The sequence below is a fragment of the Microcaecilia unicolor genome, chromosome 7 (genome assembly GCF_901765095.1).
Source record: "Microcaecilia unicolor chromosome 7, aMicUni1.1, whole genome shotgun sequence".
Lineage (NCBI taxonomy): Eukaryota > Metazoa > Chordata > Amphibia > Gymnophiona > Siphonopidae > Microcaecilia > Microcaecilia unicolor.
Window position 1 is genome coordinate 61160612 of NC_044037.1, and position 21989 is coordinate 61182600.

Here is a 21989-nt window from a genome sequence, read left to right on the forward strand (position 1 = left end):
TGCCACAGGAATTATTTTTCCTAGCACAGCAGGGGGCAGTGGCATAGGAAGGGGGGTGGGGCGGTCCGCCCCGGGTGCACGCCGCTGGGGGGGTGTCAGCTCCGCTGGTTCACTGCTCTCTCTGCCCCAGAACAGGTTACTTCCTGTTCCAGAGCAGAGAGAGCAAGGAACCAGTGGAGCTGATGCAGCTCCCAGCGACGACGTGCACTCGGGGCGGAGTGCCAGTGGTAAGAATGCGCTCCAAGGGGGGTGCACGCGCTGAGGGGAGGTGCGCCGTGCTGCACCCGGGGGGTGCGCAGCGGTGACCCGCCCCGGGTGTCAGCCACCCTCGCTATGCCACTGGAGGGGGTGGGAGAGAATAGCATCCAATGATTTTAGGGGGGTGGGAGGGTGCTGGATTGAGGCAAAGGACAAGGAGATGGAGTTGGAGTTGATACTGACCACAGAGGCTCTAGGCCAGTCTCGGACCTGGCAGTAGATTTCTGGTGTTTAGTACCTACAATAGACATCAGCACACAGCTCTGTATGCTGCGGGGTATTTAAGCAGCTATTTAGCATGTATTTTAATATTCTGTGAACTGATGTTTACTGCCGCAGTGCAAAAGCCTTTTAAGCACACTGTAGCCCTCAGTAGCTTTCTGGATCAGTCCACTAGTTAGTAATAACTGGAGTTAACAGTAAAATAACACATCTCAACAGTAGCCCACATTTATAACTCCCCCTCTCATTCACTAACTTTCAATTCTTTGTTTTGCATTATTAAAATTCAAAGAACAAGGCTACTGCTATATAAAGCAATAACAAATCAAAAATATGAACTTAGGGTGTAATACAGTAGCATGTTTTGCCTTCATTCAGATTGAAGCTTGACTGTGTGGGAGACTTGCTGTGAAAAGTCATGGTAAAGTAGCCTAGTAGGGAAGCTGGGGATGTATGAGTAGGTGAGTGGAAAGAGAACTCTTTGGCTTGTGTATGTGGAACTGGTAATGTATATGCGGTATATCTGTGAGTCACATGGAGTCTATAAAAGGCACCCAAATAACTGAACACAATCAAACGTTGGATCTGGTGCTCACAAATGGGAATAGTGTGTCAAATGTCAGAGTGGGTGCACACCTGGAAAGCAGTGACCATCAAACGGTTTGGTTTGATATGACGGCTGAAGTGCAGGGCGGACACTCTAAACTCAAAGTCCTGGATTTCAAGCGTGCTGACTTTAGTAAAATGGGGGAATACCTGAGGAAGGAGCTGATGGGCTGGGAGGACGTACGAGAAGTGGAAGGACAGTGGTCCAGGCTGAAAGAAGTAATAAATAGGGCCACAGACCTTTATGTAAGGAGAGTAACTAAAAGAAAAAGAAAACCGATATGGTTCTCCAAGCAAGTGGCTGAGAAAATAAAGGCTAAAGAGTTGGCGTTCCAGAAATATAGAAAATCTCAAGAGCAGGAACACGGGGAGGAATACCGGATGAAACTGAAAGAAGCCAAGAGAGAGGTACATCTGGCGAAGACGCAAGCGGAAGAACAAATGGCTAGAAATGTAAGAAGGGGAGACAAAAATTTCTTCAGGTATATTAGTGAAAGGAGAAAGACTAAAAACGGAATTGTGAGACTAAAAGATACAACAAAACGCTATGTAGAAAATGATGAAGAAAAAGCCAATTTGCTAAATAGATACTTTTGCTCTGTTTTCACAGAAGAAAATCCTGGAGAAGGACCGCTAGGGACTGGCAAAAGTACACCTGAGAATGGAGTAGATAGAGCACCATTCACAGAAGAGAGTGTTTATCAACAACTTGGAAAGCTAAAGGTGGACAAAGCCATGGGACCGGACGGGATCCACCCCAGGATATTGAGGGAGCTCAAAGAGGTTCTGGCGGGTCCTCTTAAAGATTTGTTTAATAAATCCTTGGAGACGGGAGAGGTTCCGAGGGACTGGAGAACGGCGGAGGTGGTCCCTCTTCACAAAAGTGGTGATAGGGAAGAGGCTGGAAACTACAGGTCGGTAAGCCTCACTTCGGTTATTGGTAAAGTAATGGAAGCGATGCTGAAGGAAAGGATAGTGAATTTCCTGGAAGCAAATAAGTTGCAAGATCCGAGACAACATGGTTTCACCAAAGGGAAATCGTGCCAAACGAATCTCATTGAATTCTTTGACTGGGTGACGGGAGAATTAAATCAAGGACGTGCTATGGACGTAATCTATTTAGATTTCAGCAAAGCTTTCGACACGGTTCCCCACAGGAGGCTCTTAAATAAACTAGATGGGCTGAAGATAGGACCCAAAGTGGTGAACTGGATTAGGAACTGGTTGACGGGCAGACGCCAGAGGGTGGTGGTGAATGGAGTTTGCTCGGAGGAGGGAAAGGTGAGTAGTGGAGTGCCTCAGGGATCGGTGCTGGGGCCGATTCTGTTCAATATATTTGTGAGTGACATTGCCGAAGGGTTACGAGGTAAAGTTTGCCTTTTTGCAGATGACACCAAGATTTGCAACAGAGTGGACACCCCGGAGGGAGTGGAAAACATGAAAAAAGATCTGAAGAAGCTAGAAGAATGGTCTAACGTTTGGCAATTAAAATTCAATGCGAAGAAATGCAAAGTGATGCACTTAGGGAGTAGAAATCCAAGGGAGACGTATGTGTTAGGCGGGGAGAGTCTGATTGGCACGGACGGGGAGAGGGATCTTGGGGTGATAGTATCCGAGGACCTGAAGGCGACGAAACAGTGTGACAAGGCGGTGGCCGTAGCTAGAAGATTGCTAGGCTGTATAGGGAGAGGTGTGACCAGCAGAAGAAGGGAGGTTTTAATGCCCCTGTATAAGACGTTGGTGAGGCCCCACCTGGAGTACTGTGTTCAGTTTTGGAGGCCGTACTGTAATAGGGGGTTAAAAATAGGGAAAAAAATATAATATCTATTTTTTTTTACTTACCTCGGGCCCGGGGTCCGGTCTGGGGCCTCCGACGGGGCTGAGGAGGAGCGCTGGGGAAGGGAGTTGGCGCTGCAAAAAGCAGCATAGTAAATTTGGGAGTCCGGGGAGAGTCGGGATGTCGGGGCCGATTTCAGGCCCGTTGAGGAAGCTGGGAGGTTTTTCGGGCCGATTCGGGGCCCCGAATCGTGCAGCAGGCAGCGCGAACTGGTGGGGTCTTCGGGCCCTGTTTTGGGGCCGTTTCGCGTCGGGGTTTGGGCGCGGGGTGGTGGGCGCAGAAGCACCGTCGTTTCCATGTCCGGGGACAATTGCGGATGTCCCCGGACCAGAAGAAATGACGTCGGGTTGGCAGTGGGCGCAGTAGCGCCGAAGAAGCCGGCGAGGCCCGTTTTACAGGGCCGGAATGAAGAGGAGAGGCGGGAGGAGTCAAGGAGTTCGTGCATGCGGCAGCGCGCCTCATGCACGAATCGGCGACGCGCATCGGCGAAAAGACTCCGTGTAGGCCGAAGCCGGGGGCTAAATTTTGGGCCCGGCCACGGAGGTTTTTTTGTTTTTCCTCCGTTTTGGAAGAGGGATCACCGGGACCGGAACCAGCGGGGGTCTTCGCGAAAGAGGAAATTCTTCTTTCAGGTAAGGGGTCGTTTGACCCGGAATTTTACTTTATTGAATTTTAAAATGTAGAAATAGCGTTTTTTATTTTTAAAAAAATCAGGGGTTTAAGTTATTTAAATTTGGTTTGCATATTCGTGATCGGGGAATTTTTCTGGATTTTTGGGGTGGGTTAGTTTTTAAATTTAAATATTTTTAGGGGGTATTTTGGAGGGGTGCTAGTTTGAAGGGGTTAATAAAGGGTTAATTTAATTTATTCGACGGGGTATGTGAAGGAAGGGTTAATTTAATTTTTGATCGGGTTTTTATGGAATTTGGGATTTTTAAAAGGGGATTTAAGTGGAATAAGGGTAGGCGGATAGTAAAAAGGGGTATTTTTAAATTTTAAAAACATGATTCGATAGGGGACGGGGAGTTTTATTAGTGTGGAAATTTTGGGGTAAATTAATTAAGGTTAAGAGGGGATTTAGATTAATGGAAGAATTTTCCATTAATTCCTATGGGATTTCACTAAACAAAATGGAGATTTAGCACTGCTGGCCAACATTCCGTTGGTCAGCAGTGAGTCTTGGAATCTTGGAAGTGGTGACGGATTGGCTCAGGGTCTTCGGAACTGCCAGTGGAAGTTCCGTAACCTAGGATACGGAGTCGCTGGCAGTTATCAGAAGGAGTTGGGATCTGGTGAGGAGAGGGTGTGTTTTGGAGTGGCTGGTGGAGATAGGTGATTTGAGGGTGAGTGGTGTGGATTTGAGTTGGAAGAAGGGAGTGAGTGGTCAGGAGGAAAGTGAATAAATAAGGATTGGGTGTTAAAGAGTGAATTAATGCTGGTGGGGCTGATTTGTATATACAGGGAGTTGAATGTGAATGTTAGGGTTACTGGGGGGGGAAAAGAGTGATTGTGGGGTGTTGTGTTGGGTTCCGGTTGATCACCTGATCGCTCCTTTATTAGTTTAGGGTCCATAATAAAATAAGGTTAGGTTTTTAGACTAGGGAATTATAATTATATTTGTTTAAAAGTTAAATAGAACCAAAGTTTTGATAGTGTAAGAAAGTAGTGTCATTAAGTGGGGGTATTTACAAGGGAGAGAGGGTCTTGCCTCCTTTTGGGTTTTAAGGGTGAGGTTAGAGCGAAGACGTGCTGGAGAAGTGAAGCTGAGAACACGGGCCCCCACGCAAGAAAGACTACCGACCAGCTAAAAGGAGCGTAAGGAAAAGACTGCATTGCTACATCCGTTTAGAAAAACGGGACTTTTGAAAAGGAAAAAGAACAAAAAGGGGGGGGGAAAATAGAACATAATATAAAAATAAATACTTACCTGGTGCTAGGGAAGTTGGGTCCGGTATCCCTGTAAAACATAAACATCACACAAAGAATCAAAATCCTTATATGAACACAATTCTGGAAAAGAAATTGAATAATTTATTTGGATATTGTAAGAATAGAGGTTAAGCATAAGAATACTTATCTGAGACTGGGAGATGTGGAGAGAAAACCTGTGAAAGGAATAGAGAAATAAAATTACCTAGTTGTTTTACATTATAAATTTTATTAAATGTTATGCAAAAGGTTACATCTGTTTAAAATAAATTCTTAATCATTTGAAATTTTATATGGTGAATTGGGGATTTGTGCTCTCAAGGAGTGGGAAAATCTTGAAATTAGTTTACATTCCTCTCTTGCTTCAGAAGCAGGGGACGAGGTTAGTGACTGTTGTCTGCTCCTCACTCCTGGGAACTGGTTCCTGAAGAGCTGTCACGACTACTTCCATCAGGCTTACCAGGGTCCAGTTTATTTACACCATCCCGGGCGTGAGGGCCGACTAACATTTGGCGTAGTCGGCAGGATTTTCCCGTTGTTGAGGGTAACAAACGGGGACATTGGTAACCTCAGAAGTGTATATTGTGCTCTGAGAAATTTGGGGAAAATTGTATTAACAAATCTTCTCTTCAGGGTTTCCAGGGATACGGGAGAGCTGTGCTAATAAAGATATTGGAAAAAAAAAAAGTGTTTTGGGTTTTTGTCTCCTGGGATCTCTGTCTCGAAAGAAAACCCAGTCTCCTGGAAGAAGAGAGAAGATGGAAGGAGAGGCCGCAATGGGAAGCCGAGTTCCACAAATTGTGACCCACACGGTGGTGATTCCACAAGACCGAACTGTGCCGGATTTCCATGGGTTCCCGAAAGGACCGGACGACCTTCAAGTTGAAGAGTGGATAGATAAAATGAAATCCAGATTGAGGATTCTGAGAGTTCCGGTGGAGGACCAGGTGGAGGTGGTACGGGATCACCTGAGAGGGATAGCACTCGACACCATCAAATACTCCCTACCTAGAGATTGCTCTGTGGATGCCATTTTTGATGTACTTCGACAGGTATATGGAGACAAAGTGGCCCTTGGACTTCGAATTCAGGAGTTTTACAACTACCGACAGGGTGAACGTGAATCTATCCGAGTGTTCGCCTATAAGTTACAAGAAAAGATGGAAATCATCATGAAGCGTGACAGAAGGAGGATGGGCAACGCCGAAGAGTCATTGAAAGAGCAATTTATCATTGGGTTAAGAGATGAAGCGTTGAAAAGGGAAATTTCGAAGCGGAGTGAGGACAACCCGAACATGCCTTTCTCCGATCTGATGCAGGCTGCCATCCGGTGGGCAGGAGAGGAAAGAGGGTTGATGTCATGGGAGCAGACGCCGAAGAGAATTTTACAGCGGAACAGAGAGGAGGCCGGAGATTTTTGTCGTGCTGGGGAATCAGCCACGGTGGCCATGATGCAGCAAATGACATCTATGTTTACAAAAATGTGCGAGCGGCAGGAGCAGGAGTGGGATCGCCAAAGAAAGGAAAGGAACGAATGGAGGTATGCAAATCCCCCAAGAGAGCGTGCGGGCCCTAGCCAGAGCTGGGGGCCGTCTAGAACACAGACTGGGGAGATCATTTGTTTTAGGTGTCGGGAGCCAGGTCATATGGCCAGAAATTGTCAGAGTGAACGGCTCAGTAGACCCTACTCTGGGCCCAACCGAGAAGATCCAGCAGTACCAAGTACAAGCGGGAGTGTACCCAGAACCAGCGGTGTCCGTGGGGAAACTTCAGAATCACCAAAAGGGAGTGATCCTCGGGCGGCTGTCAGAATGCAGAGAAACTTGAGCATGGAGGCTAAAGAGGAAAAATTGTTTGGAGAGAGAGCTATTGGTGCGAGCCCGGTGCTGAAAGTGAAAATCAATGGAGTGGAAACAGTGTGCACAGTAGACACCGGGTCGAGTGTTTCCACCATTCTCGCAAGTTTTTTTTATAAAACTTTTAAGAATACGGAGAATCTTCAGGATGCGAGTCAGCTGACACTGGTAGCGGTAAACGGGACTGATCTACCAGTGTTAGGGTACATCGATGCGGATGTGCAGTGTTTGGGGCAGTTGGTACCTGAGAGGTGCATCTTCATTGTAAAGGACAATTTTCAGAATGGGCAAGTGGACAACACCTCCACCCAGGGTATTGTGGGAATGAACGTTCTTCAACACCTGGAAGGGTTATTTAAGGACCTATCCTGCTTTACCCTGGAACCGATAAAGATAGCAAGAATACTATCAAAAATCTCCCAGAAAAAGTCCAACTCCAGAGAAAATGATGGAGGGGTAAAAGTGCAAGGGATCGCGAAGCAAATTATTCCAATTATGTCTGAGAAAGCTGCCAGAAAAACTTCCGGAGTTTTATCAATGTCTGTCTCCAGAAAGATTACCTTTCCGAGTAAGATTATGATAGCAAATACGATGGTCAAATCAAATCGAGAGAATTTTCTGGGAAAAATGAAAAATAGAGAAGTACGAGATGTCATAATCCCGGAAAGGACACAGTTCGCAGATGAGCTGCAAAAGGAGAAATCTAATGCTGAACCAGAGGTCAGTAAAAAGGCTAATAAGGGAGATTCAATGATAGTTCTGAGTCTGCTTCAAGAACAAGATAAGTTGCTTCTGGCAGTAAAGGAGGAGGCTGATCTGACAAAGGAGCAATGCAAACTGTTAACCCAGGCGCTCTTAACAGAGAAGCAGAAAAGCAGTTTGTTTGAGGCCAAGATGAGAGAACGGATCAGTACACTAGAGGAAGAACATGCAGCTTTACAGAACAAAATGCATACCAGATATCAGGACACCCAACAAATGCAGCTGACATTCAAACAAGTTAGTGCTCAGATGGAGAATCGGATCACCCATCTGGAACAGGAAAATGGTATCCTTCGAGATGCAATTAGCTCTGCTACCAACCAAATGGAAAGCAAGCAGACTTCTGAACTTAATAAATTGCGTCAGGATTGTGCACAGCTCCTGAATGAGTTGGCTGAAAAGAATAGTAAAGCAGCTCAGGAGGAACTGCAAAAGAAGAGGGCAGAACAAGCAGTGGCACAGTTAACGGCTCAACAGCAAGAAGCTGAGAGAAGAAGGGAGGAAATTGAGATCTATGTAAGGAAAATGACAGTACAATATGAAGACATACAGGCTAAGTTGTTGGCCAAAGAGAATGAAATCAAGAGTCCACACAGTAAAATGACGGATACAGTTGTATCCAAACAACAGCTGGAACAAAGAATGATACAATTAATTGAAGAACAACAAGCAAGGGTGGAAGAAGATTCACACAGAATACAGATGCAGGAACGGGTGGAGCAGAAGGAGCTAATGAAAGTTCAGAAACGAAATTGTCCCACACAGGTGGCAGCCCAAGCCTCTACGTCAGTTACTGCAAGAGTACAACAGGTTGTTGCAGAGAAAGAGAGATTGGGTTTTGTTGAAGAGGCAGAGATTTCCGGGACGGCATAAAATTCAAGATATTTGGGAACATCAACCGTATCAGATCATGGAAATTCTTGGGAATACTGACAATGTATTGAAAATTAAGAATGACCTATCTGGGGAGAAAGTAATCCATAGGGATTTGGTGAAAAAATATGACTTTGATGATATTATGTCTGGGGATGGGCAAATACAGAATGTGGCTGTAGAACTCAGAAAAGATATGTGTACGGTTCCTGTATTGAAATCAAAAAAATGTGGTTGGTACACTATTTGTACGGAGGTGATGATCACTCCTGCTGAGTCTGATTGTGGAAAACTGGGAAATGTAAGAAGTTCAAGTAGGCCTAACAAGGGAATATGCTCTTCATACTTAAGTGAGCATTTTGTGTTAAAATAAAGGAGCAATCCGGGAATGAATGGTGTTATGGAGGTGTTGACTGATGATAAGAGTGGAATGTGTGGGAGGAAGGAAAGTTCTGATAATGGTAAGAATGTTAGGGTTGTGAGTTTGTGAAAGGAATATTGGGGACAATATTCGATTTCAAAGCCTGGGTGAATGTAATAGGGGGTTAAAAATAGGGAAAAAAATATAATATCTATTTTTTTTTACTTACCTCGGGCCCGGGGTCCGGTCTGGGGCCTCCGACGGGGCTGAGGAGGAGCGCTGGGGAAGGGAGTTGGCGCTGCAAAAAGCAGCATAGTAAATTTGGGAGTCCGGGGAGAGTCGGGATGTCGGGGCCGATTTCAGGCCCGTTGAGGAAGCTGGGAGGTTTTTCGGGCCGATTCGGGGCCCCGAATCGTGCAGCAGGCAGCGCGAACTGGTGGGGTCTTCGGGCCCTGTTTTGGGGCCGTTTCGCGTCGGGGTTTGGGCGCGGGGTGGTGGGCGCAGAAGCACCGTCGTTTCCATGTCCGGGGACAATTGCGGATGTCCCCGGACCAGAAGAAATGACGTCGGGTTGGCAGTGGGCGCAGTAGCGCCGAAGAAGCCGGCGAGGCCCGTTTTACAGGGCCGGAATGAAGAGGAGAGGCGGGAGGAGTCAAGGAGTTCGTGCATGCGGCAGCGCGCCTCATGCACGAATCGGCGACGCGCATCGGCGAAAAGACTCCGTGTAGGCCGAAGCCGGGGGCTAAATTTTGGGCCCGGCCACGGAGGTTTTTTTGTTTTTCCTCCGTTTTGGAAGAGGGATCACCGGGACCGGAACCAGCGGGGGTCTTCGCGAAAGAGGAAATTCTTCTTTCAGGTAAGGGGTCGTTTGACCCGGAATTTTACTTTATTGAATTTTAAAATGTAGAAATAGCGTTTTTTATTTTTAAAAAAATCAGGGGTTTAAGTTATTTAAATTTGGTTTGCATATTCGTGATCGGGGAATTTTTCTGGATTTTTGGGGTGGGTTAGTTTTTAAATTTAAATATTTTTAGGGGGTATTTTGGAGGGGTGCTAGTTTGAAGGGGTTAATAAAGGGTTAATTTAATTTATTCGACGGGGTATGTGAAGGAAGGGTTAATTTAATTTTTGATCGGGTTTTTATGGAATTTGGGATTTTTAAAAGGGGATTTAAGTGGAATAAGGGTAGGCGGATAGTAAAAAGGGGTATTTTTAAATTTTAAAAACATGATTCGATAGGGGACGGGGAGTTTTATTAGTGTGGAAATTTTGGGGTAAATTAATTAAGGTTAAGAGGGGATTTAGATTAATGGAAGAATTTTCCATTAATTCCTATGGGATTTCACTAAACAAAATGGAGATTTAGCACTGCTGACCAACGGAATGTTGGCCAGCAGTGAGTCTTGGAATCTTGGAAGTGGTGACGGATTGGCTCAGGGTCTTCGGAACTGCCAGTGGAAGTTCCGTAACCTAGGATACGGAGTCGCTGGCAGTTATCAGAAGGAGTTGGGATCTGGTGAGGAGAGGGTGTGTTTTGGAGTGGCTGGTGGAGATAGGTGATTTGAGGGTGAGTGGTGTGGATTTGAGTTGGAAGAAGGGAGTGAGTGGTCAGGAGGAAAGTGAATAAATAAGGATTGGGTGTTAAAGAGTGAATTAATGCTGGTGGGGCTGATTTGTATATACAGGGAGTTGAATGTGAATGTTAGGGTTACTGGGGGGGGAAAAGAGTGATTGTGGGGTGTTGTGTTGGGTTCCGGTTGATCACCTGATCGCTCCTTTATTAGTTTAGGGTCCATAATAAAATAAGGTTAGGTTTTTAGACTAGGGAATTATAATTATATTTGTTTAAAAGTTAAATAGAACCAAAGTTTTGATAGTGTAAGAAAGTAGTGTCATTAAGTGGGGGTATTTACAAGGGAGAGAGGGTCTTGCCTCCTTTTTGGTTTTTAAGGGTGAGGTTAGAGCGAAGACGTGCTGGAGAAGTGAAGCTGAGAACACGGGCCCCCACGCAAGAAAGACTACCGACCAGCTAAAAGGAGCGTAAGGAAAAGACTGCATTGCTACATCCGTTTAGAAAAACGGGACTTTTGAAAAGGAAAAAGAACAAAAAGGGGGGGGGAAAATAGAACATAATATAAAAATAAATACTTACCTGGTGCTAGGGAAGTTGGGTCCGGTATCCCTGTAAAACATAAACATCACACAAAGAATCAAAATCCTTATATGAACACAATTCTGGAAAAGAAATTGAATAATTTATTTGGATATTGTAAGAATAGAGGTTAAGCATAAGAATACTTATCTGAGACTGGGAGATGTGGAGAGAAAACCTGTGAAAGGAATAGAGAAATAAAATTACCTAGTTGTTTTACATTATAAATTTTATTAAATGTTATGCAAAAGGTTACATCTGTTTAAAATAAATTCTTAATCATTTGAAATTTTATATGGTGAATTGGTGATTTGTGCTCTCAAGGAGTGGGAAAATCTTGAAATTAGTTTACATTCCTCTCTTGCTTCAGAAGCAGGGGACGAGGTTAGTGACTGTTGTCTGCTCCTCACTCCTGGGAACTGGTTCCTGAAGAGCTGTCACGACTACTTCCATCAGGCTTACCAGGGTCCAGTTTATTTACACCATCCCGGGCGTGAGGGCCGACTAACATTACCTTGCGAAGGATGTCAAAAAAATGGAAGCGGTGCAAAGAAAAGCTACGAGGATGGTATGGGATTTGCGTTCCAAAACGTATGAAGAGAGACTTGCTGACATGAACATGTATACCCTGGAGGAAAGGAGGAACAGGGGTGATATGATACAGACGTTCAAATATTTGAAAGGTATTAATCCGCAAACGAATCTTTTCCGGAGATGGGAAGGCGGTAGAACGAGAGGACATGAAATGAGATTGAAGGGGGGCAGACTCAGGAAAGATGTCAGGAAGTATTTTTTCACGGAAAGGGTGGTGGATGCTTTGAATGCCCTCCCGCAGGAGGTGGTGGCGATGAAAACGGTAACGGAATTCAAACATGCGTGGGATGTGCATAAAGGAATCCTGTGCAGAAGGAATGGATCCTCAGAAGGTTAGCTACAATTGGGTGGCAGAGCAGGTGGGGGGAAGAGGGGTTGGTGGTTGGGAGGCGAGGATAGGGGAGGGCAGACTTATACGGTCTGTGCCAGAGCTGGTGATGGAAGGCGGGACAGGTGGTTGGGAGGCAGGAAAAACTGCTGGGCAGACTTATACGGTCTGTGCCCTGAGAAAGACAGGTACAAATCAAGGTAAGGTATACACATGAGTTTATCTTGGACAGACTGGATGGACCGTGCAGGTCTTTTTCTGCCGTCATCTACTATGTTACTATGTAAATATGGCCCTGCCCAGATGTACACCTTATCCTGGGTAAGATGTACATAAGTGGGCATGCACTTTACAGAATAGGTGCACATGCGAGGGCAAAACGATGTGTTATCTGTGGTAGAAGCATAGATATTCACACACATCTCCACATGTGCATGTAGTTGTTCATGCTATGTGCACTGATATTGCAGTTATGGGGACATTCCCATAATGGCTGCCACAGGCAGGAAACAAATTTTTAGAGCAGCAGACACTCTACTCTTGGCCGGGCTCAGCCTAGGATGGGAATACTGTGTTCCTAGTGCCTGGTCAGAAGGACAGTGAGAAGATGAACAGGGCCTGGAAAAGGTTGGCCAGGTGCTACAACAAGCAGTCTCCTACCCATAGAGATAAGTGCCAATGTGAGCAGATCTGGAAAGGGTGAGATCCTCCTGGATGAAGAAGCCCCTCTTAGAAAGATCTACCCAGCAAGGAAGAGGAAAGGCCACCCTTGGTACCAGCAAGTTTGAAAGTTGGGGAGACTTTGGTGGAAAAATAAAACTGTGCAAGCTTTGGCAATTTTCATGAAGGCCTCTCTTATCTTGGGGAAGTTAGAAGAACTAATTGCTGTTATCTCTTAAACACCAAGTCACTCGAGTAAAAACTTTAGTAAAAAAAAACTCTACAAGATAGTGGGAAACCTCTCTAACACTCCTGTTGTCTACTTTGCAGTATCCAACATAAACATAAGAACAACAACTTAACAACAAATATGGCACAATGTTTTGTATCAAAAGATAATCTTGATAGGTCGCCTCTCGTCCCCAATTCCTTCACAGTTGGTTAGCTCTATTAAAAATTGTGGTACCAGTCAATTTTCATCAGGCATACAGTATACCAGTCAGCCCCCAGATGAAACTCAGGATTCCACTCACAGATTGGATGGCTCTCAGAATATGAATAAAACTTTTGGATGGACTATGTGATGTTCAGGAACCCACTAGTTTTCAGATTGAAAAGTACATATAGGGGGTAATTTTATAACCGGGTACTACCATTTGGGAGCCCTAAGGCTGCACATTATAAGCATATACTAAGGACTAAGGTTTGGCAATTAAAATTCAATGCAAAGAAATGCAAATTGATGCACTTAGGGAATAGAAATCCACGGGAGACGCATGTGTTAGGCGGTGAGAGTCTGATAGGTACGGACGGGGAAAGGGATCTTGGGGTGATAGTATCTGAGGATTTGAAGGCGACGAAACAGTGTGACAAGGCAGTGGCCATAGCTAGAAGGTTGTTAGGCTGTATAGAGAGAAGTGTGACCAGCAGAAGAAAGGGGGTGTTGATGCCCCTGTATAAGTCATTGGTGAGGCCCCACCTGGAGTATTGTGTTCAGTTTTGGAGGCCGTATCTTGCTAAGGATGTAAAAAGAATTGAAGTGGTGCAAAGAAAAGCTATGAGAATGGTATGGGATTTGCGTTACAAGACGTATGAGGAGAGACTTGCTGACCTGAACATGTATACTCTGGAGGAAAGGAGAAACAGGGGTGATATGATACAGACGTTCAAATATTTGAAAGGTATCAATCCACAAACAAACCTTTTCCAGAGATGCGAAGGTGGTAGAATGAGAGGACATGAAATGAGATTGAAGGGGGGCAGACTGAAGAAAAATGTCAGGAAGTATTTTTTTATGGAGAGAGTAGTGGATGCTTGGAATGCCCTCCCGCGGGAAGTGGTGGAAATGAAAATGGTAACGGAATTCAAACATGCATGGGATAAACATAAAGGAATCCTGTTCAGAAGGAATGGATCCTCAGGAGCTTAGCCGAGATTAGGTGGCAGAGCCGGTGGTGGGAGGCGAGACTGGTGGTTGGGAGGCGGGGATAGTGCTGGGCAGACTTATACGGTCTGTGCCAGAGCTGGTGGTGGGAGGCGGGACTGGTGGTTGGGAGGCGGGGATAGTGCTGGGCAGACTTATACGGTCTGTGCCAGAGCTGGTGGTGGGAGGCGGGACTGGTGGTTGGGAGGCGGGGATAGTGCTGGGCATACTTATACGGTCTGTGCCAGAGCCGGTGGTGGGAGGCGGGGATAGTGCTGGGCAGACTTATACGGTCTGTGTCAGAGCTGGTGGTGGGAGGCGGGACTGGTGGTTGGGAGGCAGGGATAGTGCTGGGCAGACTTATACGTGCCAGAGCGGTGGTGGGAGGCGGGGCTGGTGGTTGGGAGGCGGGGATAGTGCTGGGCAGACTTATACGGTCTGTGCCCTGAAGAGGACAGGTACAAATCAAGGTAGGGTAACACAAAAAGTAGCACATATGAGTTTATCTTGTTGGGCAGACTGGATGGACCGGGCAGGTCTTTTTCTGCCGTCATCTACTATGTTACTATTTTACTATAGGCACCTAGGTTCTGTTACAGAATGCTAGTGTAAACTGGTATCAACACTCCTATTATCTAAGTTGCTGGGTGGAAGTGTGAACCAAGGGCCACGGGGGGCATGGGCCCCCACAGATTTAGTCCTGGCCCCCTCTACTTTTGACCCCCTGCCGATCCTCCCCGCCACTTTTGACCCACCTCCCACCACTGCCATCGCCGCAAGCTACCTTTGCTGGCGGGGGTCCCCAACCCCCACCAGCCTTAGTTTTCTTCAGCGCCGGTTTCCGGCGCATTTGCTCACTTCGCTGATCTATGAACGTGTAGGACGTACTGACATCAGGACTCACAGCACAGATCAACAAAGTGAGCGAACACGCCGGAGATCAGCGCTGAAGAAGTCTAAGGCTGGCGGGTGGGGGGGGGGGACCCCCGCCAGCAAAAGTACCTTGTGGGGAGGGTCGAAAGTGGTGGGGGAGATTCGACGGCGAGGAGGGGGGTCAAAAGTGGTGGGGGGTCAGTGGCTGGGGGAGGTGGGCTAAAATGTGTCCCCCCACCTTGGGCTCTGGACCCCCTCCCACCGAGGTCTGGCAACGCCCTTGGTGTGAACACCTAGATATGGCTACAATTCATGTGACTTACAGTATTCTGTAGGTTACACATATATAAGTAGCAGCCTCGCCTATGTCCCACCCATGCTCTGCCCACATATATGCCCCCTTGCAAACACTATTCAAGGTAGGTATGTAATTACAAAATAGCACTTAGGTATAATACCAGTATATACACTTATATGCTAGAACTTTAAACATTGACATTTCATCTTACCTTTCATCTTTCTTTGACATACCACATATAATAAAAAGTAACTATGCAGTTTGCAATAGGCAACTTGATGAGCATAAGGTTGAAAAGAAAGACATGGAAGGTTACAATCATTTAAAATGTTTATAATAGAGTAAAATAAGAGTAACCACAATTAAAAAATGATAATGACATGATAGAGAGAAAAGGAGTGAAAAGAAGACAAAAATGAGGCTGCTGCATGAAGGCAACTAGTGGGAATTAATTAAAAATTAATCAACTTTAGATGGAAATATGCAGGAAAAATAATGGGATCAATATGATTGCATTGAAAAGGGATATGGCTTAGTCCAGGTTACTTGGATGGGCTGTTTCACCACTACAACAACAAAACACAAATCCAACGCCCAATCTGATCTGGGTTTTCAGGTCTGTAAGTAGCTTGCAAAAATCACACAGTCCAACAAATACAAAGATTCCTCCAAATCCGGGTAGAAAGTGTAATAAAGTTCAACAGTCCTAAGGTGAGGAATACAGTCTCTGAGAAGGAGTAAAAGTCAATCACTTTTCCCCTCCCCACCCTTTCAGCAAATAATAGCTTGATTCAACCTGCTACTGAGCTTTCTTCAGCAAACAAAAACACAGTCCTCAAACAAAACTGGTACCTTTTATGCTTGCCCTGAACAAGAGCTCCCAGTTCCAGGGATCCTCATAATTCAAATGTCCTATTATGCTGTTGGTGCAACACAGAACGGGTTCAAAGCACACAACACACAATCCAAAGTACAAATACTGCAAGGACCTTCAAAAACTGAACAAGTTATTTCATTCACAAAGTAGATCAGTCTTGTATGTCAATGATCAGGTATAGGCTGTGTTTTGGTGCACAGCACTTATGTCGGGGGTCGTGTGACAACATTAGTCCAATATAAACATGCCCAGCATCTCAGCTGAAGGCAGGAAATAAGAACTTAATCCAAACACTGTACTAGAGTTCCAATGTGGCTACTGTACTTTTACTTAAGTATTAAAATATATATTTATTTCTACTTTTACTCAAGTACTTTGACCTTGTACTTTGAACAACACTGGTGCTGGCACCATACACATCACCCACTTTGCAAACTTATATATGTGACTGCTGCTAATTAACTACAGAGGGGCCCTTTTACCAAACTGTGGTAAAACGTGGCCTCAGCACACCCTTATGTGGGTCTTTCCTGCTCGCTAAGGCAATTTTTACTGCGCGTGTAAAATGGCTGATTTTTTGATTTTTTCCATTAATGCCATGTGCTAATTGTACCTTTAGTGCATGAGCTCCTTCTGCTACTTATTTTGTAGGTGGTGGGGACTCACGCACTAAACCTGTGTTAGTTTTAAACAATTTTATTGATGACCTATCACAAACAATACAATATTCATACGCTATGTTCAAGATACATCAGGAAACAAATGAACAACTTGTAATCATAGCATAGGTGGTAATCAGTTAGAGTAGTGCTATGTCAATGCCCTAATTGATTTGCAAATACACACTCACTCTCTGCCCGCCAGACACAACCAGGGGCATAGCCAGACTTCAGCGGGAGGGGGTCCAGAGCCCGAGGTGAGGGGGCATATTTTAGCCCCCCCAGCACTGCCAACCCCCTCCCTGCCACCATTGCCAACCTCCCCCTGCCATTGCCGACCCCCCCCCCCCGCTGCCACCAACCACCACCACCAACTTTGACCCCCCCCCCCTGCAGATGACCCTCTCGACCCTCCCTCCCGCCGCAAACCCTCCTCCACCGTCGCCTACCTTTGCTGACAGGGGACCCCAACTCCCACCAGCAGAGGTCCTCTTCTTCCCGCGCAAGGCTTCGTTCTGTTCCTGACGTCCTGCATGTTGTACGTGCAGGACGTCAGAAACAGAACAAAGCCTTGTGTGGGAAGAAGAGAACCTCGGCTGGCGGGGGTTGGGGTCTCCCGCTAGCAAAGGTAGCCCACAGCTGCAGCGGGGGAGGGTTGGCGGCAGGAGGGGTGGTCCAGGGCCAAATCTATGGGGGCCCAGGCCCCCGTGGCCCCATGCAGCTACGCCACTGAACACAACACCTCCATGACAATTTTTTTTTTTAATATTATACAGGATGCTTCAGCACACCCCATGATACACCATTTTAAGTTTTGCTAAGCATGCATTCATGCTTTTTGCATAAAATAGGATTTCTCCTAAAATAGCACAAGTTAGTGGCATAATTATCAATGTGGGCTATTGCTAAGATGTGTTAATTTACCACTAACTTGTCCTATTTTAGTACAAGTCTCAAGTTACTCAGGGCTCCTTTTGCCAAGCTGCGGTAAAAAGGACCCTGCGCTAGCGACGGGGGCCACTTCTGTCACGCGTTGAGGTATTTTTTAAACCGCAGTGGGTAAAAAGGCAGAAAACAGTCATGGCCACGTGGTAAGATTGCTCTTACTGCACGGCCATGTGTAGGAGGGGAGCACTTACCGTCACCCATTCAGCTGGCGGTAAGGGCTCTCGTGCTAAAAGCGCATGGTGCTGACCGATTACAGCTGGGTTAGCGCTGTGCTAAAAAATACAGGACAGTTTTACTTAGCATGGGAAATGGCATGTGCCAGGGCTGGAACTACTGCCGGCACCCACGCTGGTCCGGCAGTAGCTCCAGATTAGTGCACAGTTGTAGACAATACATTGAAATCTTCGGCCCAGTGTGCGTCAGAGGCAAACCCTACCCCCCCACCCCAAAAAAAAAAAAAAACAGGATGCTAGGAATTATTAGGAAAGAGATGCAAATTAAGACCATGAATATTATAATGCCTACACTTAATGGTGCAAACAAATCTTGAATATTGCATTCAGTTCAGGTTGCTGTATCTCAAAAAAGATATAGCAGAGTTAGAAAAGGTTAAAAAAAAAAGTGACTAAAATGAGAAAGGGGATGGAACTCATCCCATATGAGAAAAGGCTAAAGAGGTTAGGGCTCTTCAGCATGGAAAAGAGATGGCTGAGGTGGGATATGATTGAGGTGTATAAAATTCTGAGCGGTGTAAAACAGACAAAAGTGAATCAATTTTTCACTCTTTCAAAAAGAACAAAGACCAGGGGACACTCAATGAAATTACATGGAAATACTTTTAAAACAAATAAGAGGAAATGTTTTTTTTTCACTCCACAAATAGTTAATGCAACCTAGGGGTTAATAAAATAAATAAAATTACCTGAGTTGTCCCAGAGTTCCATTGTGGCCAGCAGCGCAGGTCCTTGGAATTTGCTGAGAGCTGAGCTTCTGTTGGCTTGGCAACAGCAGCTGGCAGTTAACAGAGGAAGCTGAGCACTAGGAGGGAGAGGAGGTGTTTGAAGGAGCTATGAGAGAAACAGGAAAAAGTGGGAAAGTGATTTGGGGAAAGTTTAGTATTTGAAGGAATAATTGAGAATTAAACAGAGAGAGAGACTTGGAAGGAAGTTTGCTTGTGTTTTAGGACTGTAAGTACTCTGAGTGAGGAATTGTTAAGATTGACTGAGTGGTGAGTAAAAGAGTAATGGTTTCTTAATGAAACAGAGAAAAGTGTGAGAGTGTGAGTGTAAACTGAAAAGGAGAAAACTGTTATTGAACCAGGTCTAAGTGTTGGTGAGGTTGAGGGTATGAGAGATTTAACCATAGACTTATAAGTTTAGTGAGTGATGGAATGTTGGGGGTCAGACTGGGAATGGAATGGTACACTGTGAGTGAATCTCAGCTGCTGTGCAGAGACTCTTCCAGCGCCTTAGAATAGGTATTACCCAGTGAAGTATAGATTGAACAGTTAGAAATATTTTGATTAATTTTGTTTAAATTAATTAGCAGGCCACAGTCTAAAGAAATACATTTAAAGTCCCTTTAGAGGAATTCCTGGAGAGAAAAGAAAGGAAGTCAGGGTTTTGCCTCCCAATTTGGTTTGTTATTACAGAGGTTAGGAGGAAGAAAAGAGATGCAAAGCAGCACCAGTGCCGAATCCAGTTCATTCAAGGGCCCCCACGCAAGAAAGAGATTACTTTGCTGAAATCTCAATGTCTGCTAAGTGAAAATGGACAAAAGAAACTGAACGGTGCCAATGAGTGTGTATGTGTATTAAAGCTAAGAAAAGAATTGAAAATACTTACCTAAGCTGAAAGTTGAGAAGTCTGTGCACTGAAAGAAAAGAATTACGCACAAAGTATCAAATTCTTGTTACAACCTATAAAGAGATGAAGCAAATATAGAGGCTAAATAGAAGGTGTTGAAAATAAATGTTGAACTTGTCTGAGATTAGCCTTTGATGTAAAAAAAAAAAGTGATCTTCCTGTTCTGAAATACAAATGAAACAAGTTAATAAAAAAGGGTTTGCAGGTTAAACTAATATGTTCTGTCTAAGGAAAGAGAAAACATTTATTATAGGATTTGTTTAAACACTTAACTTATTTTGAGAGTGCAAAAATAATAAAAGAATTAATTAATTGAATTGTAGTTTGATCTTTTGGAATCTGGGACAAATCCTGATATTAGTTTCTTTTCCTCTTCCATTTTCAGAAAGTGGGAGACGTGGTTAGTGTATTTGTTCCCTCACTACTCCTGGGTACTGGGTTTCTGGGAGCCACGACTACTAACAACAGGCGGACCAGAGCCCAGTGCTTAACACACACCATACCCCGGAGCGGGGGAGGGGTTACATTAAGCTCTGGAACTCACTGCCGGAGGATGTGGTAACAATAGTTAGCATATCTGGGTTTTAAAAATCTTTGGGCAAGTTCCTAGTCTGGAGATATTTTAATTGTTTTGTTGATTATTTGTTGTTTTTATATTAGATTGTGTACTTGATCTGCACATTTACATTTATATATATAGTTATTTGATTGTTTATATGATTGTTCTCTTTATAATTTGATGTTTTTTTTTATCACTGGAAGCAAGGAATAGGTGATCAGGAAATTTTAATAAATAATTGTCAGACACATATTCATTCAATTGTAAGTCAAAAATTATCTAAATTTGAAAGCTAATGTCAATACATGTCTGATCTTGCCAACTTTGCTGTCAGCATCTTCTTCTCAAGGATGCTCTTTCAATAAACCCCACTGGACGAGTCACCATTTCAGATAAGCACATTCATCATATCTGACCTATAATTAGAAGTACAGGTTTAATGGATTAATTATTGAATCAGTGACATTTACTTGAGTTGTGTTTATAAAATATTGCAATAGATTACAAATACTATAAAATGAGAGTTTTTTTAAATAAACATGGAATTCTCATTTACTTTCACATACATTGTCTTTAGTTCTCACCATTATTTTATGAAATAAAAGGTCCCTTTTACTAAGCTGTGTTAAGCAGTTATCCTGGGGTGAACCACACAGTAGATAGCAGCACTTTTTCTCCTTTTTAAAAAGACAGCCACTGCATCAAAAAACCCAGATTAGATGCCTAACATAGGAGTAGGTGGGATCTGGGTGTGACATGGGTAGGCTGATGTGTGGCTGGCTGTGACAACTAGTGCAAGGGTCCATACCATAACACTGTACTATCGTGACTGCTGATAGCACAACCAAATTTATCACCACCTCAAAAGGAACAACCAGCAGTATGGGAGTACAATGCACTGGCACAGGAGCTGTGGTACTTCTCGTCTTCCCCTTCCACATCCCTCCTCCTGATCCCTCACATCACAGTTTTGACTCTTTATAGTAGCCGATTCCAACCCCAAAATGAAATTATAGCCCGGGCCACGCGGTAGCCGGGCAGTAGTTCCAAACTGGCACGCACAGTTTTTTCAATGGCTTCAGCTGTGCTCAGCCATTAAGGAATGCACCCCCCTCATACCCATTGCATCCTTATATCAAACACCTGACATTGTCAAAATCTGCTCTCAACTACAATCTACTGGTCACTCTGACTTTTAAATCTATAAATCCTTTAACAATTCGACACTGATTAAAAATACAGGCCTTCGTAAATGTTGAGAGGAAGATATTTCCCTTTCTATCTCAGCTGACACTTGGGAAACTATCAGGCTCATTTTCGAAAGAGAAGGACGCCCATCTTTCGACACAAATCGGAAGATGGGCGTCCTTCTCACAGGGTCGCCCAAATCGGCATAATCGAAAGCCGGTTTTGGGCGTCCCCAACTGCTTTCTGTTGCGGGGATGACCAAAGTTCATGGGGGCGTGTCAGAGGCGTAGCAAAGGCAAGACTTGGGCATGCCTAAAACATGGGCGTCCTCGACCCATAATGGAAAAAAAGGGCGTCCCTGACAAGCTCTTGGACGACTTTACCTGGTTCTGTTTTTCTTTATACTTCAAATAAACTTTCTCATTAATGTACATCTTCCTGTCTTTGGTATCCTTGGTCGTTCTCCCACTTTTTTTGTTGTACTTTCTTACGACCAAGCCATAAAAGGGTGCCGGAACTGACCAGATGACCACTGGAAGGAATCGGGGATCACCTCCCCTTACTCCCTCAGTGGTCACTCACTCACTCCCACCCTCAAAAACATATTTAAAAATATTTTGTGCCAGCCTCTATGCCAGCCTCAAATGTCATACTCAGGTCCATCCCAGCAGTATGCAGGTCCCTGAAGCAGTTTTGGTGGGTGCAGTGCACTTCAGGCAGGCGGACCCAGGCCCATCCCCCCCAGCTATTATACTTGTGGTGGTAAATGTGAGCCCTCCAAAACTCACCACAAACCCATTGTACCCACATCTAGGTGCCCCCCTTCACCCCTAAGGGCTATGGTAGTGGTGCACAGTTGTG